Source organism: Phyllobates terribilis, unplaced genomic scaffold, assembly GCF_046119375.1.
Source record: "Phyllobates terribilis strain yellow unplaced genomic scaffold, ASM4611937v1 Scaffold_9__5_contigs__length_417890890, whole genome shotgun sequence".
In the NCBI taxonomy this organism is placed as follows: Eukaryota; Metazoa; Chordata; class Amphibia; order Anura; family Dendrobatidae; genus Phyllobates; species Phyllobates terribilis.
The window spans coordinates 309,468,805-309,496,144 of NW_027362769.1; the positions used below are offsets into that span (position 1 = coordinate 309,468,805).

Below are 27,340 nucleotides of genomic sequence, written 5' to 3' on the forward strand. Positions count from 1 at the left end.
TTGAAATAGATAACTGATGGGCTATACCTTACACTTCACTGCATTCAAAAAGACGGATCTTGGTAAGACTTTACCTGTAAAATCCTTTTCAGCGAAGGAAGGAAGGGAGACACAGATCCATTACTAGTGGGTAGGCGGATCCCCACAGGATAGTTCACCTCAGATTAGAAAAAAGTGACGACCGGCCCCTCCAGCTTAGGCTCCTCCTACTCCCATGTCCTTTAGTCCGTACACAAGCTAAGGAAGAGCAGACAACACCAGCGGAACAACACAACCCCTTCCGAAGATTCAGAATGCGAGAGAACAGGTTATGCATATAACAGAAAAAACACACAGTCCCAGGCACTACTCACTGGACCTGACAACTGCGATGAGCTTGCAATGCTGGAACAGAGCCCTAGCGCGCCGACCCCAGCCCAGATGACCGCCATCAGAGAAGAGTCGCGCCGCATCTGGAAAACAATAATACACTTCTGCCATGGGAGGGTGCTGTGTCTCCCTTCCTTCCTTCGCTGAAAAGGATTTTACAGGTAAGATGTTACCAAAATCCGTCTTTCAGCAGCAGAAGGGAAGGAAGGGAGACACAGATCCATTACTAGTGGGACGTCCCAAAGCAGTCCAGAACTCAAGGGTGGGAAACAGTGGCAGAATCGCCAACACCCCAACAACTTAGGCAAGCGCGCAACAGGCGCCGAAAACGAGATAAAGAGATAACCTAAACCACCACCGCCTGCAGGACCCTGCATCCCAAGGCCGCATCGGCGGAAGCATTCACGTCCACTTTATAAAATTTAGTAAAAGTGTGAACGGAGCGCCAGGTAGCCGAGGCCCCCTGACGAAAAGCCCACGACGAACCAACAGCTCTCGTGGAATGAGCTCGAACCTTAACCGGACAAGACTCGCCCTTGAGCGGGTACGCCTCCAGGTTAGCCGAACGTATCCACCGAGCTATAGTGTCTTGGAAGCCCGCTGACCACGCCGACAACCAGCAGTTATCACAAAAAGAGAGTCCGACTTCCGAAACCCCTGCGTGATTGTAAGATAGGACTTCAATGCCCGCACCAAATCCAACGAGTGCAAAGCCCGCTCCTTTGGACTCTTCGATTTCGGACAGAGGGAGGGCAACACGATGTCCTGATTGACGTGGAAACGCGACACCACTTTAGGCAGAAAATCGCAACGGGTACGAAGCACCACGCGATCCGAGTGGAACTCCAGAAAAGGGGGCGAGCAAGACAGTGCCGCCAACTCAGAAACCCTTCTCAAAGAGGTGACCGCCACCAGGAAGGCCACCTTCCAAGAAAGCAAGTAAAGCGTAGCTGAATCCATAGGCTCAAACGGCCCATGCTGAAGAGCCTCCAAGACTAGATTGAGCCGCCAAGGAGCCACAAACGCCCTCCGAGGCGGAAACTGACGTGCAACCCTGCGAAAAAAGGAAAGCACATCCCTGCGCGAGGCAATAGCCTTCCGAAAAAGCACGGATAGTGCCGATACCTGACCCCGCAAGGTACCAACCGCCAGACCCTTGGCCAAACCACATTGCAGAAAAGTAAAGAAGTTGGGAATGGAAAAAACCCTCGGGTTCCTTGACGATCCCGAACACCATGAATAGAAGGCCTCCAAAGTTCTGTGATAAATCCTAGTCGTAGCTGGACCTCTGGCCGCCTGCAAGGTGGCAATGACCTCGGCCGAAAACCCACGACAGGTCAAGATCTCGGTCTGAAGTGCCACGCCGTCAAACGAAGTGACTTCAGGTCCGGATGGCGAATGGGCCCTTGGGTTAACAGGTCCGGGCGAAGAGGCAGTGGAAACGGAGGCGCCGCCAGAACAGACCCCTGCGTTGAATACCACGCCCTCCGCGGCCAATCCGGCGCCACCAAAACCGCCGAAATTCGTTCGAGTTTGATCCGCCGGATCACCAGAGGAAGTAAGGATACCAGCGGAAATACGTAGATCAGCTCGAACTGGTCCCACGGGGCCACTAGAGCATCTACCGCCACAGCCTCCGGGTCCCTGTACCTGGACATGAACGTCGGAATCCTGGCGTTCAGCCTGGATGCCATCAAGTCCACTTGGGGAGTCCCCCAACGGGAGCACAGCAGTGCAAAAACTTCCTGATGAAGACTCCATTCTCCGGGATCCACCTGCTCGCGACTGAGGAGGTCCGCCGTGATATTCAGCACTCCTGGGTTGTGAATCGTGGAGATGGCTGGAACCCTAGACTCGGTCCATACCAGGATCCGAGAGACCTCCATCGTGAGTCTGGAACTCCTCGTCCCGCCCCGATGGTTGATATACGCGACAGCTGTCGCATTGTCCGTCTGAATCCGGACCGGCAGACCGCTCAAAGGAACCGTCCAATGTCGGAGGCAGAGAAATATTGCTCTCATCTCCAGGATGTTGATCGGCAGAGACGACTCCTCTGACGTCCAGACCCCCTGAACCCAGAGATCGTTCCAGACCCCCCCCCAGCCAGTCAGGCTGGCATCGGTGGTAATGACCGACCACCGTGGGAGGAGGAAGGATTTCCCCAGGGATAAAGCCTCCGGACGAAACCACCATCCAAGAGACTCTCGCACCCTGCGGGAGATACCGACACAGCGATCCAGCGAAGCCGGCGATCGATCCCAACGGGTCAGAATAAGATCTTGGAGACCCCGGGAATGAAATTGTGCAAATGGTACCGCTTCCATTGCCGCCACCATCAGACCCAGAAGGCGCATACACTTCCGAAGGGACATCGCCATCGCCGACCTCATAGCCTGGACATGGTGACGAAGGTTCGCTTGTTTGTCCGGAGGCAGGGACACCACTGCCCGTACCGTGTCGAAATGCATCCCCAAGAACAGGATTGACTGCGACGGCTCCAATGACGAGTTCTTCAAATTGAACAGCCACCCGAAGTCCTCCAGGTGCTAAAGGGAGAGATCGCGAGCTGTCACCCCCTCCTCCGCTGTGGGCGACACAATTAACAGGTCGTCCAGGTAGGGGAGAATAGTAACTCCTTGCCTTCGAAGGAGCGCCATGAGCGGCGCCAGAATCTTTGTAAAAACCCTGGGCGCCGAGGCCAACCCGAATGGTAGGGCCACAAACTGGTAATGGGCCTGACCTATGGCGAAACGCAGGAAGCGCTGGTGAGCCCTGCCGATAGGGACAAGCAAATAGGCGTCGCGGATGTCGATCGACACCAAGAAATCGTACTGCGACAGGGCCGCCACGACAGAGCGAAGAGACTCCATACGGAATTTCCGGGTCCGGACATGAAAATTCAATTCTTTGAGGTCCAGAATGGGGCGAAACTTGTCCTCCTTTTTGGGGACCACAAAAAGGTTGGAGTAAAACCCCCTTCCCCGGTCCTCCGGCGGAACCGGAACCATCACACCATGCTGCAGAAGAGAGTCGACCTCCCGCAGCAGTGCGGCAGCCAGCTTGGGCTCGGACGGGATGCGTGACTGACGAAACCTGTCCAGGGGTCGAGAATGAAACTCTATGAAGTAGCCGGCCGACATAACCCGCGTCACCCAAGCGTCCGATACGTGGAACGACCCGAATTGTAGCAGACGACCTCCCACCCGAGAGCCGTCGAGTGGGTTCCTGGCGTCAGTCCGCCTTAGCGGGCTTTTTGTCAACCTCCCGTTTGTCCTGACGGAAATGTTGTTTCCAGGGTGTACGGGATTTCTGGGTGGTCTTCTTTCCGGAAGACGAGGGACGACCCGATCTCCAAGAGGGCTGACCGAACCGTCCCCTGGGCCGAAAGGACCGACGACCACTACCGGCACTTAACTTGCCAGACATAGAACGCTGCTTTCCGCTGCGGCAAAGCCGTATCCTTGGCCTTGGCCTTCGCAATCAGCTCCGTGAGGTCCGAACCAAAAAGCTGACCGCCCTTGTACGCCAGACTCAGCAAACCTTGTTTGGATACTGCGTCTCCAGTCCAATGTTTAAGCCACAGTGCTCTCCTGACTGTGACGGCCGAGGATTGAGCCCTGGACAGAACCGAAGTAGTATCCAGCACTGCGTCCCTGCCATATCGGGCCGCCTCTTCCAACAGCTGGAAGAGCCTTTCCACTTCAGACAGCGGAGTCCCATCTTGCCACGCCATCCGCAGCTGATCCAACCACCGCAGAGAAGCCTCACCAGCCCACATGGCCCCCAAGGCCGCTCGGAATCCATGACCCGCGGCCTCGTAGATGGACTTCGCCGCTAACTCCGTCCTTCTGTCCAACGGTTCCTGTAGACTCGCCTTCCCTTTAACAGGAAGCAAAGAAGATTTGCTCAGCTGAGACAATGGCACATCCACTTCAGGAGAGGGGACCGAATTAGCGATAGTCTCCGTGGAGCAGGGATACAGGGCATCAAAAAACCACATCCCCTGGAAGCGTTTATCCGGACACAGGCGTTCCTTCTCCACCGCCTCGTTAAGTTCATCGTGCACCGGCAGCGTCAAACGAGCCCGACGCGACTCCTGATACAGCCGGGCTGACTTGCCAGGGCGCCTCGCCTCTTCAGACAGCTGTAACGCTTCCCGCATAGCCCAAATAAAAGCGTCCACGCGGCCCAAAAGCGAAGCAGAGCGACCCTGCCAATCCTCTTCACCAGAATCGGAGATCTCACAAGCAGAGTCTGTTGGTGATTCCGAAGCCTCCGACGCACTGCGCGGAGGAGACAGCGCCACCACAGGCCTGTGGCGCTTCTTGCCTCGTGACTTCGGTTGGGACTTAGCTGATACCCAATGACCCAGGAGGTCAGACAGACTGTCAATGGAGCGTGTGAGCGCCTCCACTTTAACATCACTGAGACCCCCGACCAATGTCGAACCTGACGCCGTCTAAGACCCCGGCGTATCAGATACGCGTGACCGATCCTGAAGCGGACCGGGAGAGAGGTCCGCGCCCCCTGGTCCCTGATCCAACATGCCCCCACACAGTTGCGAGCGTCGCGGATAAGGCGGTAATAACCCCTTATAATGGGTACAGTAACCGAGGATGTGTGATTCCGCTACCACAGCCTGTTCCTACACAAAAAATCACCAAGCACTGAAGGGTTAAAGCTCCTCCTTAGAGGTAGAAGAGCTACCCCAGCTGCCTGCAGAGCAAAAGTTAACCTAACAGACTAGGGTGATGCCAGAAGCATGCACATCCAGAAAGGGTTAACTGCCCTGATAAGGCCAGACCCCGTTCAGAAGGGGTTAATGCTGCTGACCACGCAATATACTTTTGCCTTAAAAGGACAGAGGTGTGCGAGTCCCAGAGCCTCCTCAGCAGAGAGGTAGCAGCGCCGGATATAGCACACCCTGTCTGCCTTAACAGACCAGCAGTAAGGTGTTCTGTGCTGTAATAGTGAGAAAAAGGAATCTTCTGCCTTAAAAGGCAGAAGTGACTCACCAGCTGGCCACGGTGACTGCTCTTCCCGGTGTCTGGTGGTGTAGAGAGCGGGGAGCAGGGAGCAGGAGGCGCTGCACGAGGTAATGGACGCCGGCAGAAGGACCCGGAAGAAGAAAGGGCTGGGTCAGCTCCAGCGCGCGCTTTCCGGGCGCTTCCCGCCTGAGGCTAAGATGACAGGAAGCAGAGAGGCGCGAAGCCACGCCCCCCGCCGCCGCATACTAACGGAGCCCGCGGCTCCTCCGTCCCTGCTCCCCTGCTAGCAGAGAGTTACACAAACGCCGTATGCAGCGGTGATATCCTTCCTGGAAGGACAAAACAGCAGTCACAACTTGTAACAGTAACAGCGGCTGCCGCCGCAGCCGCTGAAACACTCAGACCTTGAGAGCACTTACCCAGCTGAGCGCCACAGGGACCCCCAGGGATGTGTGGCGCCGTGGCCCTTTGCTCCCCCCCACGGCGGAGCACGCAGGGACCCCACAGAAGCGGTGTGCGTCTCCGCCAGGGAGCGCCCTGTTTCCCCCGGGGCCGGCAGGCTTCTGCGGGGACCTCCTTAGGGGGTAAGCAGATCTGCCAGGGGAGGGTCAGCGCCGAGACCCCTAGACCACGGGGGGTCCAGGTTTCCGGAAATGATAAAATAATTTTTTTTTCTGAGGAGCTGCAAAGGCAGCGACTATCCTCTGCGACCTCAAATTTTAGACTGAAGGACATGGGAGTAGGAGGAGCCTAAGCTGGAGGGGCCGGTCGTCACTTTTTTCTAATCTGAGGTGAATTATCCTGTGGGGCTCCGCCTACCCACTAGTAATGGATCTGTGTCTCTCTTCCTTCCCTTCTGCTGCTGAAAAATGTTTGACACGCACATTAGTGTAGAATACTGTAATTCAGTGAAGTCAAATACATTTGCCAACACGCTAACAGGGGCAGTGATATGGCAGTTTTTCAGCTACACAATCAAAAATGTGCATCTGATGAGATCATGGTCTATCAGATTGAAAGGTACTATAAACAGTCATGGCAGAAATAGATGAAAACAAAGCGCTGGAGAGTTCTGAAGTGCAAGTGCAATGAGTCCAGATCTAAATCTCATTGAACACCTGTGGAGAGATCTTAATATTGCTGTTGGGAGACCCGGAGCAGTTTGCAAAAGAAGAGTGGTCCAAAATTCCAGTTGAGATGTATTAAGAGCTTATTGATCGCTATATAGGAAGTGAGTTATTGCATTTATTTTTTGGAAAGGGTTTGCAACCAAATATTAAGCTGAGGGTGCCAACAATTTTATCTGGTCCATTTTAGGGGTTTTGTGGGAAATTATGTCCAATGTGCTTTTTTTCTGTTTTTTTTCTGTTGTTCCAATACACACAAAATAAATAAACATGTATATAACAAAACGTGTCAATGCAATAATTTTCTGGGAGAAATACTTAATTCTCTGGAACAACTTCAAAGGTACCAACACTTATAGCCCTGACTGTAAATAGTAGTAAATGAGTGTAGCGATTAGTACATTTTCCCATCCATGAAAGACATCAGACTGTAGTTCATCTCAGCGTCCATCATGAAAATGGACAACAAGCTTATTTTACTACCAACTATGCAGAGGAAACTGCTGCTCGATTACCTAATACAACGTTAACAGCTTTCTTGCTCCTGTGTCAAGAAGATCCATTTGCGAGGACTTTATTATATTCAGATGCTCCAAAAATATTATACATGGAATAAATTGAGAAAAGTATTTTTCAAGAGGAAACAAGGTGCAAGGTTCCAAGGATAAGACAGACGTTCCAGTGATGCTCTTGGATGCGTGTATACAGTTCATCCAAACAATGCAGAGTGTTACTACCTACTTTATTGCTTGACACTGTCCGTGGTCAACATCTTTCATAGATTTAAAAACAGTTGATGGTGAGCTGTGACAAATTTACATAGAGTGAAGAAACTAGGGAGCAATAGCGCAAATAGGGCGATACCAGTGATACAAAGGGTGAATAATCAGGGGGTGTAAGCTCACCTTGTTTTGTTGCAATTGTAACAACAAATATGCTTGAACACCTGCTGCAGACTAAGGGTGATAGACCATTAGGATAGTAGAAGGAGATGGATGGCTTTCCTTCACTGCTGTCAATATTCCACAAATGATAACGGAGGATCAATAAGATAAAAACCTTTGTTTATTCTGTGATGTGGATCTATGCATTTCGAGGTACTCCAATCTCATCCTCAGGAAATAGCCACATTGAAATTACAAAGGAACTTGAACAGTTATAAAAGAACATTGATTTTTGAAGGAAAAAAAAGAGGCCAGAGAATCCCATGGTATGTCAAAGTTCAAAAATAAATATGCATCAAATTACATACAAATTTTAATACAAACACAATAAAAAAAAAGGTGAATGTGTTCATTTATTTGCTAAAAGTTTGAAAAATGAATTGAGCGAGTTGCAAAGATAATGCTAAAATAATGAATGTCAGGTGGGATTGAACACACTCTGATGCCGCATAAAATCTGTTATTAAAAATGTACAACAAACTCCCTTTTTAGTGTTTTAAACCAGAGAGCCACCTTGAAGGGAACGTCAGATAGTGAGATGGATGAATGAAAAAAAAGAATATATAAATAATATATAATTTTTCTTTTTTACTTTTCCCTTTCCCTCCCTTTTCCAATGGCATGTATATATGTTATATTACAAAAACTTGAGCACAAAATGTATTAGTCATTTGATGATAAAAGTGGTATCATGGATTTCAAAAGAAACTCACAGACCAGAATGCAACACTAAGGCCACAGCCCCACTATCAGTATTCGGTCAGTATTTTTTCTCAGGAGTGGGAGCCAAAGCCAGGAGTGGGTGATAAATGCAGAATTGGTGACTTGTTTCTGTTATACCTTTTCTCTGATTGTTCCTCACCTGGTTTTGGCTCCCATTCCTAAGAAAAAATAGTGACCGAATACCAAATACTGATAGTGGGGCCGTGGCCTTAGAGTATATCACAGAAAAAAAAATTGTGCTCTTAAAATGTAACTTTTATTAAATATTATGAATAAAATTCAGCTGTAGAGATTGACCACAAGTGAAGAATTAACACCTTTCCGGCCCAATGTGTGCTAATACGTATCGGCGCCCTGGGACTTAAGAGCCAGATACGTATTAGTACGCCCAGGCTGTGCGGGCGCGATCGCCGCCGGGTGTCAGCTGATCTTAATCGATTGCAGCATTGCAGGAGTAATGGGGGAGGTAAGCGCCAATACCTCCTCTCTGGCGTCCCGGGGCGTCTGAGTCCGGTCCCGGATGTTGTCATGGTGACCCGATGTAAAAAGGGCAACAGGAGGCAAGAAGTTACTTTGGTCATGCGCAGTGCACGACCAAAGTATCTTCTCCCTTGTGCAGCTCTGATAGGCTGTATAGCACAGGGATGGTGCTGCATTCCTGTGCTATACAGCCGATGAGAATGTAAAAAGTGAAAGTCCAATGGTGGGACAATGTGTAAAAGGTCCAAAAGTGCCAGAAAGTGATAAAAAAAAAAAAAAAAAAAAAAGTTAAAATATTTTTAAAAAATCAAAATAATAATAATAAAAAAATATATATATATATATATATATATATATATATATATATATATATATATATATATATATATATATATATATATATATATACATATATATATACACAGTACAGACCAAAAGTTAGGACACACCTCATTTAAAGATTTTTCTGTATTTTCAGGACTATGAAAATTGTACATTCACACTGAAGGCATCAAAACTATGAATTAACACATGTGGAATTATATACTTAACAAAAAAGTGTGAAACAACTGAAAATATGTCTTATATTCTAGGTTCTTCAAAGTAGCCACCTTTTGCTTTGATGACTGCTTTGCACACTCTTGGAATTCTCTTGATGCCTATCCATTCCATTACAGACCTATCCATTCTTTGTAGATGGGAAAACTTGCAAAATTGGCAGTGTATCAAATGCTTCATTTTCTCACTGTACGTATTTTCCCCTTGAACATATTCCCCATGACATACCAGATTGTATAGCCCAGCTCAAAAAAAAAATAAATATATTGGAGTTATAAATTAAATTCCCTTGCTCCTAATAGATTAAATTAAATTACAAATATTTTTCTTTAAACCATTACTGTAACCCCGGTAATCCCCTTGATAAATTATGGTCTTTTGAGATCCATGAGAAAATGTTTTGCGCTCTTAAAATATAACTTTTATTAAATACTATGAATAAAATTCAGTCGTAGAAATGGACCACAGGTGAAGAAATAAAGACATACAAAAAAGATGAAAAACAACTTTGTGTGGTGCAGCTTATTCAAGCCCAGTACAGCCCATCTTGGGCTCACATTAATATAGATATATACGAATTCACCAAAGTAGAAAAAAATCTAAAAAAGGAGAAAGCAGGGCCACCCTTAATGCAGTGTATTGTTCCAAATACTGGCCCTATACGTCCCTCCTCTTTCCCTACCTGACGGCGGAGATTGGCACCCTCCTGAACACAAACGGAGGGAGGTATAGGGACAGAATTTAGAACAATAGGAACAATACACTTCATTAAGGGTGGACCTGTTTTCTCCTTTTTTCTACTTTGGTGAATTCGTATATATCTATACTAATGCAAGCCCAAGATGGGCTGTACTGGGTTTGAATAAGCTGCACCACACAAAGTTGTTTTTCATCTTTTTTGATTATCTTTAATTCTTCACCTGTGGTCAATTTCTATGGCTGAATTTTATTCATAGTATTTAATAAAAGTTATATTTTAAGAGCGCAAAAAAAAAATTTCATGATTTCAAAAGACCATAATTTATCAAGAGGATTACCGGGGTTACAGTAATGGTTCAAAGAAAAAAACTCTCATTTAATCTATTAGAAGCAAGTGAATTTAATTTATAACTCCAATATATTTATTTTCTGTTGAGCTGGGCTATAAGATCTGTTATGTCACGGGGAATATGTTCAAGGGGGAAGATACGTACAGTGGGGAAAATAAGTATTTGATACACTGCCAATTTTGCAAGTTTTCTCATCTACAAAGAATGGAGAGGTCTGTAATTTTATCCTAAGTACACTTCAACTGTGAGAGACAGATTCTAAAAATAAAAACCAGAAAATCACATTGTATGATTTTTAAATAATTAAATTGCATTTTATTGCATGGAGTATGTATGTGATCACCTACCAACCAGCAAGAATTCTGGCTCTCACAGACCTGTAAGTTTTTCTTTAAGAAACCCTCCAACTCTGTACTCATGTACCTGTATTAATTACAACTGTTTGAACTTGTTACCTGTATAAAAGATACCTGTCCACACAATCAATCCCTCCACCAGGGACAAAATTGTAGACCTGCACAAGCCTGGGATTGGCTACAGAACAATAGGCAAGAAGCTTGGTGAGAAGGCAACAACTGATGAAACAACTATTAGAAAGTAGAAGAAACACAAGATGACTGTCAATTTTCCTTGGTCTGGGGCTCCATGCAAGATCTCGCCTTGTGGTGTAAGGATGATTCTGAGAAAGGTCAGGAATCAGCCCAGAATTACACGGGAGGACCTGGTCAATGACCTGAAGAGAGCTGGCACCAGAGTCTCAAACATTACCGCTAGTAACACAGTAAGCCGTTATTGATTGAAATCCCGCAGGGCACGCAAGGTCCCCCTGCTCACGCCAGCACATGTCAAGGCCAGTTTGAAGGTCACCAATGTCCATTTGGATGCTCCAGAGGAGGCATGGGAGAAGGTAATATGGTCAGATGAGACCAAAAGCTGGATTTTGGTAAGAACTTACCTGTAAAATCCTTTTCAGCGAAGGAAGGAAGGGAGACACAGATTCTCTACTTCGTGGGTAGGCGGAGCCCCATAGGATAGTCACCTCAGATTGGAAAAAGATGACCGGCCCCTCCAGTATATAGGCTCCTCCTACTCCCATGTTCATCAGTCCGTACACAAGCTAAGGAAGAGCAGACCAACCAGCAGAACAACATATCCCCTTCTGAAATTTCAGAAATGAGAGAAAACAGGTTATGTAATAGAAACACACAGTCTTAGGCATACCCCATTGGACCTGACAACTGTGTAGAGCTGGTGAAACTGGAAGGAGAGTCGTAGAGCGCTAAACCCAGTCCAGAAGATCGACATCAGGAAGGAGACGCGCTGCATCTAGAAACACAAAAAAACACTTCTGCCCTGGGAGGGTGCTGTGTCTCCCTTCCTTCCTTCGCTGAAAAGGATTTTACAGGTAAGTTCTTACCAAAATCCGGCTTTCAGCAGCAGAAGGGAAGGAAGGGAGACACAGATTCTCTACTTCGTGGGACGTCCTAAAGCAGTACCTACTTAAGGGTGGGAAATAAAGGCAGAAACTTCCATACCCCAAAACTTAGGCAAGAGCGCAAACCGCGCTAAATAACGGAAAACTAAGTAAAGGGATAACGTAAATTACCGCCGCCTGCAGGACCCTGCGTCCCAGGGCCGCATCGGCTGAAGCACTTACGTCCACGTTATAAAACTTAGTAAAGGTGAGAACGGAGCGCCAGGTGGCCGCCCGGCAGAGCTGCGCTGCTGAGGCCCCCTGACGAAAAGCCCACGATGAGCCAATGCCTCTCGTGGAATGAGCTTTAACTTTAACCGGACAAGGCTCGCCCTTGAGCCGGTACGCTTCCAGGATAGCTGAACGGATCCACCGAGCTATCGTGTCTTTGGAAGCACGTTGACCACGCCGACGACCTGCCGGAATTATAAAAAGAGAGTCCGACTTCCGAAAAACTTGGGTGATCGTAAGATAGAACTTCAATGCCCGCACTAAGTCCAACGAGTGCAAGGCCCGCTCCCTTGGATTCTTAGGTCCTGGACAAAGAGAAGGCAACACAATGTCCTGATTAATGTGGAATTGTGACACTACCTTAGGCAAAAAATCTTCACGAGTACGAAACAACACGCGATCCGGAAAAAATTCCAGAAAAGGAGGTGAGCAAGAAAGTGCTGCCAATTCCGATACCCTTCTCAAAGAGGTGACTGCCACCAAGAAGGCCACCTTCCAAGAAAGTAGTGAAAGTTTAGCAGAATCCATAGGCTCAAAAGGCCTATGCTGAAGGGCTTCCAGGACTAGATTAAGCCGCCATGGAGCCACAACTGCCCTCCGTGGCGGAAACTGACGTGCGACTCCGCGAAAAAAAGAGCGCACATCCCTGCGAGAGGCAATAGCCTTCCTAAAAAGTGCGGAAAGAGCAGATACCTGTCCCCGCACCGTACTAACTGCCAAACCCCTGGCCAGACTAGATTGCAGAAAGGCCAAGAAGTTGGGGATGGAAAAAACCCTCGGGTTTCTTGAGGATCCAGAACACCATGAATAGAAAGACTCCCAAGTTCTGTGATAAATCCTGGACGTAGCTGGACTCCGGGCGGCCCGCAAGGTAGCAATGACCTCGGGCGAAAAACCGCGACGGGTCAAGATCTCGGTCTCAAGAGCCACGCCGTCAAACGAAGGGACCTCAGGTCCGGATGACGAATGGGCCCCTGAGTGAGCAAGTCCGGGCGAAGGGGCAGCGGAAACGGAGGTGCCGCCTGAAGAGACACCAGTGTCTAATACCATGTCCTCCGCGGCCTGTCTGGTGCTATCAGAATTATTGATACCCTTTCGAGTTTGATCAGTCGGATCACCAGAGGTAGTAAGGATATCGGCGGAAACGCATAGATCAGCTTGAACTGACCCCACGGGGCCACTAGAGCATCCACCGCCTCCGGGTCCCTGTACCTGGACATGAACGTCGGAACCCTGGCGTTCAGCCTGGATGCCATCAAGTCCACCTGAGGAGTCCCCCAACGGGAACACAGCAGAGAAAACACTTCTGGATGGAGACGCCATTCCTCAGGGTCCACTTGCTCGCGACTGAGGAAGTCCGCCGAGATATTCAACACCCCTGGAATGTGAATTGCAGAGATTGCTGGAACTTTGGACTCGGCCCAGACCAGGATCCGAGAGACCTCCGACATGAGACTGGAACTCCTCGTCCCGCCTTGGTGGTTGATGTACGCGACAGCCGTAGCGTTGTCCGACTGGATCCGGACCGGTAGACCGCTCAATAAGACCGTCCAATGTTGGAGGCAGAGAAATATTGCTCTCAACTCCAAAATGTTGATCGGGAGAGACGACTGCTTTGGCGACCAGACCCCCTGAATCCAGAGGTCGTACCAAACTCCCCCCCAGCCTGTCCGGCAGGCATCGGTTGTCACCACCGACCATCTCGGAGGAAGGAAGGATTTCCCCACGGATAGAGTCTCCGGACGTAACCACCATCCAAGAGATTCTCGCACCCTGCGGGAGATAATGACCGAGCGATCCAGAGAAGTTAGCGATCGATCCCAATGGGTCAGAATAAGGATCTGGAGATCCCGGGAATGAAATTGTGCAAATGGTACTGCTTCCATAGTTGCCACCATTTGACCCAGAAGGCGCATGCATTCCCGAAGGGACATTGACAGCGCCGACCTCATAGCCTGGACCAGAAGACGAAGGTTCGTCTGTTTGACAGGAGGCAGGGACACAACTGCCCGAACAGTATCGAACTGCATCCCCAGGAAAAGAATGGACTGTGCTGGCTCCAATGACGATTTCTTCCAATTGATCAGCCACCCGAAGTCCATCAGGTACTGAAGGGAGAGATCGCGAGCCGCTATTGCTTCCTCCGCTGTGGGTGACGCTATGAACAGGTCGTCCAGGTAGGGGAGGATCGTAACCCCCTGTCTTCGAAGAAGCGCCATGAGAGGAGCCAGAATTTTTGTAAAAACCCTGGGAGCTGAGGCCAACCCGAAAGGCAGGGCAACAAACTGGTAATGGGTTTGACCTATAGCGAAACGCAAGAAACGCTGGTGAGCCCTGCCGATAGGGATATGCAAATAGGGGTCGCGGATGTCTATGGACACCAAGAAATCGTACTGCGACAGGGTCGCTATCACCGATCGGAGAGACTCCATGCGGAACTTCCGTGTCCGGACGTAAATATTCAAATCCCTGAGATCCAGCACCGGAAGAAACTTGTCCTCCTTTTTGGGGACCACAAAAAGGTTGGAATAAAAACCCTTTCCCTGGTCTTCCGGAGGAACCTGAACCACCACACCCTGCTGTAGGAGAGAGTCGACCTCCTGAAACAGTGCGGCAGCCAGTCTTGGCACGGACGGAATGCCCGTCAGACGAAACCTGTCTGGAGGCAGCGAATGAAACTCTATGAAATAGCCTGCCGACATAACCCGTGTCACCCAGGCGTCTGCTATGTGGGATGCCCAGATCGACCCGAATTGTAGCAGACGACCTCCCACCCGAGAACCCGTCGGGGGGATCCCTGGCGTTAGTCAGCCTTAGCGGACTTTTTATCAACCTCCCGTCTGTCCTGTCGGGACCGTTGCTTCCAAGGAGTACAAGATTTCTGGGCGGATCTGCCGGAGGATGAGGGACGACCCAATCTCCAAGAAGGCTGACTGAATCATCCCCTGGCCCGAAAGGACCGAAGACCTCTGCCAGGCCCTGTCCTGCTGGCTGTGGATGCCACAGCCTTTTTCCCAGGCAGAGTAACATCCTTAGCTTTAGCTTTGGCAATTAGTTCCGAAAGATCTGAACCAAAGAGCTGACCGCCCTTATATGCCAGACTAAGCAATCCCTGTTTGGATACTGCATCCCCGGTCCACTGTTTAAGCCACAGAGCTCTTCTAATCGTGACTGCCGAAGCCTGAGCCCTGGACAGAATTGAAGCAGTGTCCAGTACTGCATCTCTGCCATAACACATAGCCTCTTCCATTCGCTGAAAAAGCTTTTCCACTTCTGAACGCGAAGTCCCATCCTGCCACGCCGCACGCAGCTGATCCAACCACCGCAGAGAAGCCTCACCGGTCCACATGGCCCCCAAGGCCGCTCGGAAACCATGACCCGCGGCTTCATAGATGGTTTTCGCCGCTGACTCCGATCTTCTGTCCAAAGGATCCTGAAGATTGGCTCTCCCTTTAACAGGAAGCAGGGAAGACTTGGTCAGCTGAGACAGAGATATATCCACCTCAGGAGAGGGAACCCAATTAGTAACCATCTCCTTGGCACAGGGATATAGGGCATCAAAAAAACGCGTTCCTTGGAAGCGTTTATCCGGACACTGACGCTCCTTCTCCACCGCTTCGTTAAGTTCCTCATGCGCAGGTAATGTAGAACGAACACGGCGCGTCTTCTGATACAGACGGCCCGACCTAGATGGTCTTGTCGGCTCTTCAGACAGCTCTAATACTTCCCGCATGTCCTTAATAAGCCCATCTACGCGACCAGAAAGAGAAACAGAGCAATCATGTTGATCCTCCTCTTCGGACTCAGAAATTTCATCAACCGAATCTGTTGGTGAATCCGAAGCCTCTGATTAGCTCTGTGAGGGAGACAACGCCACCATAGTCTTGCGGCGCTTTTTACCTCGTGGCATCGGGTGTGATCTAGCTGACACCCACTGTCCGAGGAGACTAGAGAGACTATCAATGGAGCGAGTGAGCGCCTCCACCTTAACATCACTGAGCGTTGAACTTGATGTAGTAGAAGGCCTGAGTGCATCAGAGGCGTGCGACTGAACCTGAAACGGATCAGGAGACCGATCCGCACTCCCAGGCCCCTGATCCGACATGCCACCCACACCAGATGCCAGGATGAACAACAAGGATGGCAAAAAAGTGTGAAAGCTGCACAGCCTGTTTTCAAAACTCACTTTTCTTTTTTCTTTTTTTTTTTATATATATGCGACAGGCTCTGAAGGGTTAAAGCTCACCCTTAGAAAAGAGCTACCCCAGAAATGCCGAGCAAAAAATCAATAGGGGGAAACTCCCTTAAACACCATGTGTTTCCCCTAAAGCTCCACTTTTTCAGAAGGGATTAACATCACAGCAACTATAATACTACACAGCCTAAAAGGTCAGTGAAGTAAATAGCTTTAGGAGAGAAAGCGGCAGTGCTCACGAGGACTCCTAATAGGTAGCCTGGAGAGACAGCACTGACAAAGAACCCCTGCCAGAGGCAGAGGGGACTCACCGGTACTGCGGCGACCGCTCCTCCTAAGTGTGTGGACGGACGGGGAGCAGAGAGCAGGAGGCGCCGCTGGATGCCGGAGGGAGAAGCAGGGACCGCCAGTGCACGCTCGACCAAGCGCTTCCTGCCTATAGTAACGACGGCAGGAAGCCAGGAGACACTAAGCCACGCCCCCGCTAGGTCACGCCCCGCTAGGCCACGCCCCCCGCCAAAGCCCGCGCTTATTCAAACAACAAAAATGAGGGCAGAAAACTTCCTACCTCTATGAAGGCAGGAAGCAAGTCAATAAAAGCAAGAAAACGCACGCCAATACAGGGAGCTTCCAGCCTCAATGAAGACAGGAAGCAAAAACGAAAAAGCATGCGCAAATAAAAAATAAAAATAAAAATTACTGGCCTCCGTCTCTGCTCCCCAGTCAAGGCAGCGTCTGAAATAGACAAGAAACACACAGGCAGTACACTTGCCGTAGCCGTCAAAGATACTCTTTAGACCAAAGAGCACTTACCCGGCTGAACGCCACATGGATCCTCAGGGATGTGTGGCGCCATGGCCCTTTGCTCCCCCCTATGGCGGAGCACGCAGGGACCCTCTCAGATGTGTGGTGTGCGCCTCCGCCAGGGAGCGCCCTGTATCCCCCGGGGCCGGCAGGCATAAGTGGGAACCTCCTCAAGGGGTACACAGAGCTGCCAGGGGAGGGTCAGGGGTCTCAGCAGCGCCGAGACCCCCAGAGACCTCTAGACCACGGGGGGTCCAGGACTCGCTGGATATAAAATAACAACTCTTCTGAGGAGCTGCCGAAGCAGCGACTATCCTCTGAGACCTCAGATAAAAAGACTGATGAACATGGGAGTAGGAGGAGCCTATATACTGGAGGGGCCGGTCGTCTTTTTCCAATCTGAGGTGACTATCCTATGGGGCTCCGCCTACCCACGAAGTAGAGAATCTGTGTCTTCCTTCCTTCCCTTCTGCTGCTGAAATAGAATTTTTTGGTATCAACTCCACTCGCCGTGTTTGGAGGAAGAAAAAGGATGCGTACAACCCCAAGAACAACATCCCAACCGTGAAGCCCAATAGGGGAAACATCATACCTTGGGGGTGCTGTTGTGCAAAAGGGACAGGACGACTGCACCGCATTGAAGGGAGGATGGATGGGGTTATGTATGCTGAGATTTTGCCCAACAACCTCCTTCCGTCAGTAAAAGCATTGAAGATGGGTTGTGGCTGGGTCTTCCAGCATGACAATGACCCAAAACACACAGCCAGGGCAACTAAGGAGTGGCTCCCTAAGAAGCATTCAAGGTCCTGGAGTGGCCTAGACAGTCTCCAGACCCGAACCCAATAGATAATCTTTGGAGGGAGCTCAAACTCAATGTTGCCCAGTGACGGCCCCGAAAACTGAAAGATCTGGAAAAGATCTGTATGGAGAAGTGAGCCAAAGTCCCTGCTGCAGTGTGTGCAAACTTGGTCAAGAACTACAGGAAATGTCTAACCTCTATAATTTCAAACAAAGGTTTCTGTAACAAATATTAAGTTCTGTTTTTCTATTTATTGTATGAAATACTTATTTTATGCAATAAAAAGCAAATTAATTATGTTAAAATCATACAAAGTGGTTTTGTGTTTTTTTTAAAGATTCTGTCTCTCACATTTGAAGTGAACCTACAATAAAAATTACAAACCTCTCAATTCTTTGTAGATGGAAAAACTTGCAAAATCGGCAGGGTATCAAATACATATTTTCCTCACTGTAATTGTGTGAAGCCTTTATTATATTTAGTAGTACAGTGCCTTAACCCCTTAACGACTTCGCAAGTAATAGTACGCAGCATGTCGTAACCCCCGGTTCAGAGCGGCTCTGGTGCTGAGCCCGCAGTAAACCGGGCACATGTCAGCTGATTGATACAGCTTACATGTGCCCACAACAGCCGAGGGTAGAATAGCAATCCACCCGTGGCTGTTAACTAGTTAAATGTCGCTGTCAATCTCTGACAGCAACATTTAACAGCGCCAAGCCGGAAGCGCGTAACTTACCCCGCCCATCGGTGACCCCGTCATATGATCGCGGGTCACCCATGGGTTGGCATGACAATCCGGGGTCTGCAGCAGACCCCTGTGGTTGTCATGGCTGGATTGCTATCAGAGCCGCCCAGTGCTTGGCGCACATATCAAGTGAGCAAATCTGCTACATACAGGTGATCTGCTTATCGCCTGTATGTAGCACAGCCGATCAGGCAAGTGCTGCTTCTAGTCTCCCATGGAGACTATTGAAGTATGCAAAAGGTAAAATAAAATGTTTTTTAAAAACATAAAAAAAAATGAAAAAAAATATGAAAGTTTAAATCACCCCCCTTTCGCCCCATTCAAAATAAAACAAAAAAAACCCACACATACATATTTGGTATCGCCGAGTTCAAAATCGCCCAATCTATCTATATGAAAAAATAATTACTCCGATCGATAAACGGCGTAACGAGAAGAAAATTCTAAACGCCAGAATTACATTACTTTGGTCGCCGCAACATTGCAATAAAATGCAAGAACGGGCGAGCAAAACATCGGATCTACACCAAACTGGTATATATAAAAACGTCAGATCAGCGCTCAAAAAATAATCCCGCACCCGGCCCCAGACCACGAAAAATGGAGAAGCTATGGGTCTCGGAAAATGGCACTTTTTTTTTTTTTTTTTTTAAAGCAGACTTTGAATTTTTTTTTTCCACCACTTAAATAAAAAAAAAACTATATATGTTTAGTGTCTACGAACTAGTAATGGCCTGGAGAATAATAATAGCAGGTCAGTTTTAGTATTGAGTGTGGTATAAAAAAACAATTGTGGAACTGCACTTTTTTGCAATTTCACCGCACTTGAAATTTTTTTCCCGTTTTCCAGTATATGATATGGTAAAACCAGTGATGTCGTTCAAAAGTACAACTTGTCCTGCAAAAAATAAGCCCTCACATGGCCTATTAACAGAAAAATAAAAAGTTATGGCTCTGGGAACAAGGGGGACAAAGAAAGAAAATGCAAAAACTGAAACTGCTTCGGTCATTAAGGGGTTAATAATCCATGTTGGAGGAACTTCTTTTGAATAGATCCAACATTCAAAATTGTTTCCTCCAACATGGATTATCAAGGCACTGTACTACTAAACAAAATAAAGACTTCAAACAATTGCGTATCTTCCCCCTCGAACATATTCCCCATGACATACCAGATTGTATAGCCCAGCTCAACACAAAATAAATATATTAGATTTATAAATTAAATTCACTTGCTCCTAATGGATTAAATGAAATTACAGATGTTTTTCTTTGAACCATTACTGTAACCCCGGTAATCATCTTGATAAATTATGGTCTTTTGAAAACCATGATGCCACAAATAACTAGTAACTAATAATTTTTGTGCCCAAGTATTTGCATAACATAATATACAAACCATTGGAAAAAGGTAGGGAATGGGATAAGGAAAAATAATAAAAAACAACACATCATTTATATATTCTTTCCTTTCGTTCATCCACCTCATAGCACTACCTCTCCCGTTCCCTTCACTAAACATGATGGCCGTCTGGTTTACAACACTAAAAAGGGAGTTTCTTGTAGACATTTAGTTGTAGCAGATTTTATGCACATCAGAGTGTTCAATCCCACCTGACATACACTACCGTTCAAAAGTTTGGGGTCATTTAGAAATGTCATTATTTTTTAAAGAAAATCACATTTTTTTCAATGAAGCGAACATTAAATGAATGAGAAATACACTCTATACATTGTTAATGTGGTAAATGACTATTCTAGCTGCAAACGTCTTGTTTTTATTGCAATATCTAGATAGGTGTATAGAGGCCCATTTCCAACAACCACCACTCCAGTGTTTTAATGGCACATTGTGTTTTCTAACTGTGTAAAGAAGGCTAATGGATGTTTAGAAAATCCTAGAAAACCCTTGCACAAGTATGTTAGCCCAGCTGAAAAAGGTTTGGCTGATTTGAGAAGCTATAAAATTGACCTTCCTTTGAGCTAGTTGAGAATCTGGAGCATTACATTTGTTTGTTCTATGAAACTCTCAAAATGGCCAGAAAAAGAGAACTTTCATGTGAAACTCGACAGTCTATTCTTGTTCTTAGAAATTAAGGCTATTCCATGAGAGAAATTGCCAAGAAACTGAAGATTTCCTACAACGGTGTGTACTACTCCCTTCAGACGAGAGCACAAACAGGCTCTAACCAGAGTAGAAAGAGAAGTGGGAGGCCCCACTGCACAACTGAGCAACAAGACAAGTACATTAGAGTCTCTAGTTTGAGAAATCGACGCCTCACAGCTCCTCAACTGGCCGCTTCATTAAATAGTACAAGCAAAACGCCAGTGTCAACGTCGGCAGTGAAGAGGCATTTCCGGGATGCTGGCCTTCAGGGCAAAGTGGCAAAGAAAAAGCCATGTCTGCGACTTGCTAATAAAAGGAAAAGATTAATATGGGCAAAAGAACACTGACATTGGACAGAGGAAGATTGGAAAAAAGTTTTATGGACAGACGAATCAAAGTTTGAGGTGTTTGGATCACACAGAAGAACATTTCTAAGACGCAGAACAACTGAAAAGATGCTGGAAGAGTGCCTGACGCCATCTGTCAAGCATGGTGGAGGTAATGTGACGGTCTGGGGTTGCTTTGGTGCTGGTAAAGTGGGGAGATTTGTACAAGGTAAATGGGATTTTGAATAAGGAAGGCTATCACTCCATTTTGCAACACCATGCCATACCCTGTGGACAGCGCTTGATTGGAGCCAATTTCATCCTACAACAGGATAATGACCCAAAGCACACCTCCAAATTATGCATGAACTATTTAAGGAAGAAGCAGGCAGCTGGTATTCTATCTGTAATGGAGTGGTCAGCGCAGTCACCAGATCTCAACCCCATTGAGCTGTTGTGGGAGCAGCTTGACCGTATGGTAAGCAAAAAGTGTGCATCAAGCCAATCCACCTTGTGGGAGGGGCTTCAGGAAGCATGGAGTGAAATTTCTCAAGATTACCTCAGCAAATTAACAGCTAGAATGCCAAAGGTCTGCAATGATGAAATTGCTGCAAAGGGAGCATTCTTTGACGAAAGCAAAGTTTGAAGGAGAAAATTATTCTTTCTAATAAAAATCATTATTTCTAACCTTGTCAATGCCTGGACTATATTTTCTAATCATTTTGCAACTCATTTGATAAATAAAAGTATGAGTTTTCATGGAAAACACAAAATTGTCTGGGTGACCCCAAACTTTTGACCGGTAGTGTACATTTTTTTAGCATTATCTTTGCAATTCACCCAATTCATTTTTAAAACTTTTAGTAAATAAATTAACACATGCACATTTTTTGTTTTATTGAGTTGGTATTAAAATTTATATGTAATTTAATGCATGTTTAATATTGAACTTTGACATACCATGAGATTCTTTGGCACGCCTCTTTTCCTCAAAAATCAATGTGCTTTTATAACTGTTCAAGTTCCTTTGTAATTTCAATGTGGTCATTTCCTGGGGATGAGGTTGGAGTACCCTGAAATGCGTAGATCCACACCACAGAAAAAACAAAGGTTTTTATCTTATTGACTCTCCATTACCCTTTGTGGAATATTGATAGCAGCACAGGAAAGCCATCCATCTCCTACTAAACTTACAGGGAGGCATGACAAAAGTGTGGTCTGTTCGAAGATCATCAACACTGGGACATGACATTGCAGGAAACATCCCTCACTTGCTTTCCACCTCAACTTCGAAACTTGTTCGCTATAATAATTCCAACCTATGCACCATCCAATCCCAGTGCGCTTTGGTACAAATACTAAGAATATGTTAGCGAAGATATTTTTATTGTGCAGAGGAGAGTTAATCCGGACTTAAACTTAAATTTAACTGCCAACATGTTCAACAAAGTCCTCTTGATGCTAGGAGAAAGATGCATATCGATCAATAGTAACACCTGTAATAGAATCAGGTTTACCAGCCCCAGTTCAACTAGCCTTTGATGTTATGGGCAGAGATATTCTGAGAGAAAAAAGCTATGATATGGAAAAATTTGAAAGAACTTGTCACAATAAATAAACCTCAATTGATTGATTTCCAAACATCAGCATATTTGGCAATTATATATGGCTCAGATTTCAAGTGTAAATAGGAGACCATTTTTCCTTGATGCACCAGGAGATACTGGTAAAAGATTTTTAATTAATTTGCTAAGCGCATAAATGTGCTCAAACAATAACATTGCTCTGGCCGTTGCCACGTTTGGGATTGTGGCCACACGGGTAATTCAGCAGTAAGATCACCCTTGAATACAGAGCTCTTGGAAACTCCCATCTGTAATATCATTAAGGGCTCAGGAAAAGCTAAAGTATTACAGACTTGTAAATTAATTGTTTGAGTCGAATGTACCATAGCACACAAGAAAGCGGTCGAAGCCCTCAATCATACTTTGAAAAATCTGCGGGGATCCAATTGCTTAATGGGGGAATTATACTTTTTGCAGGCGACTTCCACCAAATGTTACCTGCTGTTAAGGGAGCAACACCAGCAGACGAGCTGAATGCCTGTTTAAAATCTTCTCATCTGTGGAGACATATTGAGAAGCTGACTACTAATATGTGGGTTCACTTGATGGGAAATACTACTAAGGACAAATTTGCACACCACCTACTATGCCTTGAAAATTAAAGGTTCCCTACAGATTCCACGAGTGGCTTAATTTTCTTTCCGGAAGACTTCTGCAAACTGACGTCCTCTGTACTGGAGGTTCTGAACCATGTTTTCCATGATATTTGTAACAATTTTAAACAACCATCAGTGACATTGTGAACGTGCAATCCTAGCACCTAAAAACAATAGCGTCAGCTCCATAAATCTACAAATACACGGGAGACTGCCCGGTCCAGCGACTACTAACTTGTCCATTGATTCAGTCATGGATAGTGAAAAAGCCATAATGTATCCATTGGAGTTCCTGAATTCTTTGGAGCCTCCTGTAATGCCACCTCATAAGCTATCTTTAAAAATAGGAGGTCCGATAATTCTTAAAAACCTTGACGCACCAAAACTCTGTAACTGTACAAGGTTGTGTGTTACGAGACTCATGCCCAACGCTATTGAAGCCACTATTCTTATAGGAAACTCTAAAGGAGAAAATGATTACATTCTGCATATCCTCTTGCTACGAAACGACATGCCCTTCCATTTTAAGCGTCTGCAGTTCCCAACCCGACTTGCATTTGCTATGACTATAAACAAAGCAGAAGGTCAAGCACTTAAAGTAGTCGGCATTAATTTGGAGAGCTCGTCTTTTTCACATGGTCAACTCTACATTGCATGCTCTAAGGTGTATAACCCCAAAAATCTTTTCAAATATGTACCCGAAGGTAAAACGAAAAATGTTTTTTACCAAAAAACATTATAATGGACAGCTGTGTATCTGTAAATCAATCTTACTTTGGTCCATTACTCACTGATAGGTTACACTAGGCGGAGGAGCGTGAAGGATTGCACTATGCTGTATCCCCCTCAATTTTTTTTAGGTGTATGTGAAACGAGAGTAAAATTTAATATTAAATTAAAAAAAAATTAAAAAGTAGTTGTTAGCCTCAGTGTTACGACAAATTTGTAAAAAAAAACAACAAATATTAACACCAAACTAACAAAAAAGAAGAGTTGGAAAAACAAATTTTAAATGCTGAATTTGTCAACTTCAATGTGAAACTGAAAATTTAACCTTAGCAAGCGTAACCAACAACTTAAAGGGAATCTGTCACCCCCCCTGGGACATATCAGACTGCTAATATGGGCATACAGGTGATAGGGCCCTGTGAAGTGCAGAGAAGGTAAGGCGAGTATGGAAATGTAGCTAGTAGGCAGGGATTTCTTGGCATTCCCCAGATGTGAAGCTTGGCAGAACGAATTTAATAAAAAGGTATTTTACAGCAATCAGACCGCTAATATGGGCCATATAGGTAAGTATATATTCACATTTCTATCACTTGTATGCCAATATTAGTGGTCCGATTGGCCCAGAGGGGTGACACATTCCCTTTAATATATTGTTTTCCACGAGTGAAGCCGAGGGTACTTTGTTAGTATGAAATAAAACTTAAGATAAAGTACTGGACAGTATTATTTAAGCAACCATTATAAAAGACAGAGGAACAACTCATAGACCCCACAATCAAACAGGCTTGATTCTACGAGAACTGAGGGTTGTTAAGTATAGAGCCCTCTCGCCCTGTGGAACCCCTTCTTGTTCTGCTTGAAATTTGATGCCATAAGGGAGGAGGAGCTGCTGGGTCTCCTCCCCGGTATAGGAACAATCAAGGTCGTCCAGCTCCCTCCTCGCCATGATTGGACCAGAATAGCTCCCTTCTTGTCTCCATCCTCCCTGGTGTGTGAGCAAAGAGAATCCCGAAATTTGGGACTCGCGGATGGTGCGCTCAAAGATGGCGCCGAAGCTGCGCTGCTTATTGATCAGGAACGCATCAAGAGCTGTGGCGGTCACAGGGGCACTTGCAGCCGCAGATGTCTTAGGCTTATCAGGACTCATCTGGAGAGGTAAGCTAGCCAGTACCAAGCTAAAAAAGCAATTCAAGAGCAGCACTTGAACGGGAGCTCTTCTCACATGCGTCCTCTCAGATTCTAGAGGCATCAAATTTATCCATTTTTAAAGTGTAACAGTTGTTTACATTTTTATTTCAGAAATCAATAGTACATGATATAGCACATGAAAATAAGTAACTTTGCAATTTATTTTATCAAAGAAATCAGCTACTTTTTCAGGCAGGACTGATCGATCACTTTCAAAATTCTCCATTCAGGGGTCCAATCTGTTTTCAGTGAAGATTAATTATTACATTACTGAGAAAGCAGACAACAGTTATTGATAAGATTCTATGTAGATGTGAGGGGGAAGTAATGAAATAATTTGTCTTCACTAAATACAGATTTGTCCCCAAAATGAAGAATTTTGAAAGTGATCAATCAGTGCGCTTTGAGAAAAAAGCAGATTCTGTGAAGATATATTACAAAGTTGCTTACTTTCGTGTGTTCTATTGATTTATGTACTATCTTCACAAAGGCGTCCTTTCCTGTGACATCAGGCATAGTACTTTTCTTTTTTTTAGTGTATATACTATATGGACACTGTAAAGCGCACAATAACCTGCCTAGCAGCAAAAGCAAGAGTTGCCTTCTCCATCAGTCATCAGTCAATTGCGTAATTGTCCTGACGACTGGAAGCAATGGAGTGCTTGTTCGTGACAAATTGGCGGCAGCAGTGGTATTACCTGACTGGTTCCTGACATTTATGTTCGCCATTCTTGATCTATTATTCAAGTCTTCTCATGTATTCTTCGGTTGCTTTATTTTTTTGTATTGTGTCTTCCAGCCAGGTTTGATTATTGGTAAGCATTTACACTATAATGTGTTCATTTTGAGTTCCAATGCCACTCTTTACTGACGTAAAAAAATATTTTCCACCTAATCCTAGTTCTATGCATAATACCATATTTTTCGGACTATAAGACGCACTGGACCATAAGACAAACCTAGGTTTTAGAGGAGGAAAATAGAAAAAAAATCTAAGCAAAAAATGTGGTCATGATGCACTATTAAAGGGTCTGCTGCTGACACTGTTATAGGGATAATGTCCCCAAATTCTGTTAATATCCCCCATCCTGGTATATATTACACCCCTCATCCCCATCCTGGTATGCATGGCACCCCTCATCCCCATCCTGGTATGCATGGCACCCTTATTCCCCCATCCTGGTATGCATGGCACCCCAATTCCCCATCCTGGTATGCATGACACCCCTCATCCCAATCCTGGTATGCATGGCACCCCTAATCCCAATCCTGGTATGCATGGCCCCCCTCATCCCTCTTCCTGGTATGTATGGCCTCCCTCATCCCTCTTCCTGGTATGCATGGCACCCCCTCATTACTCATCCTGGTATGCATGGCCCCCCTCATTACTCATCCTGGTATGCATGGCCCCCCTCATCACTCATCCTGGTATGCATGGCACCTCTCATCCTGGTATGCATGGCCGCCCTCATCCTAGTATGCATGGCCACCCTCATCCCAATCCTGGTATGCATGGCACCCCTAATCCCAATCCTGGTATGCATGGCACCCTTGATCCCCATCCTGGTATGCATGGCCTCCCTCATCCATCTTCCTGGTATGCATGGCACCCCATCATCCCTCTTCCTGGTATGTATGGCCTCCCTCATCACTCATCCTGGTATGCATGGCCCCCTTCATCACTCATCCTGGTATGCATGGCCCCCCATCGTCGCTCATCCTGCTATGCATGACATATCTCATCCTGGTATGCATGGCCCCCCTCATCCTGGTATGCATGGCACCTCCAGCCCCATCACGCTGCACACAAAAAAATAAACAATTCTACTCACCTTCCTTCCCTCTGCTCCAGCGCTACGTCCTGTCCTGCTGCCAGCACTGATCTCACAGTGTAAGCAGCGCATGACAACACTGCCATGCGCCCTCACACTGCTCCCCACTCCGGGACTATGGATGTGGGGAGCATTGACTATTCACTCTCCTTAATAGCGCGCACACTGTTAGAAGCAGTACAGCTCCTGCTGCGGTTCGGTGGTCACGTGTGCCCGCTGTTAAAGAGCATGAATATTCACTGGTCTCCACGCTCATGAGTGTCTGACCGTGTACAGAACATGGCCTGATAATACCACAGCTCCTGGGCAGGGGAGGAAGCAAAACATTATACAGATATTACAGCAGGGGATCACAGAGGATTCATTTTGTGAGGTAAAATATTGTTTAAAAATAGGCAGTGAAATGTTTTACCTCAAAAAATGAATCCTCTGCGATCCCCTGCTGTAATGT

The 27,340-nt window shown here is 46.4% G+C and overlaps 1 protein-coding gene across 2 annotated transcripts in view; it reads right to left on the reverse strand.

The window, feature by feature from the left end:
• Positions 1-27,340, reverse strand: part of STAT1 (signal transducer and activator of transcription 1) — a 1,113,083-nt gene that overhangs the window by 597,109 nt on the left and 488,634 nt on the right. The window lies entirely within an intron of this gene.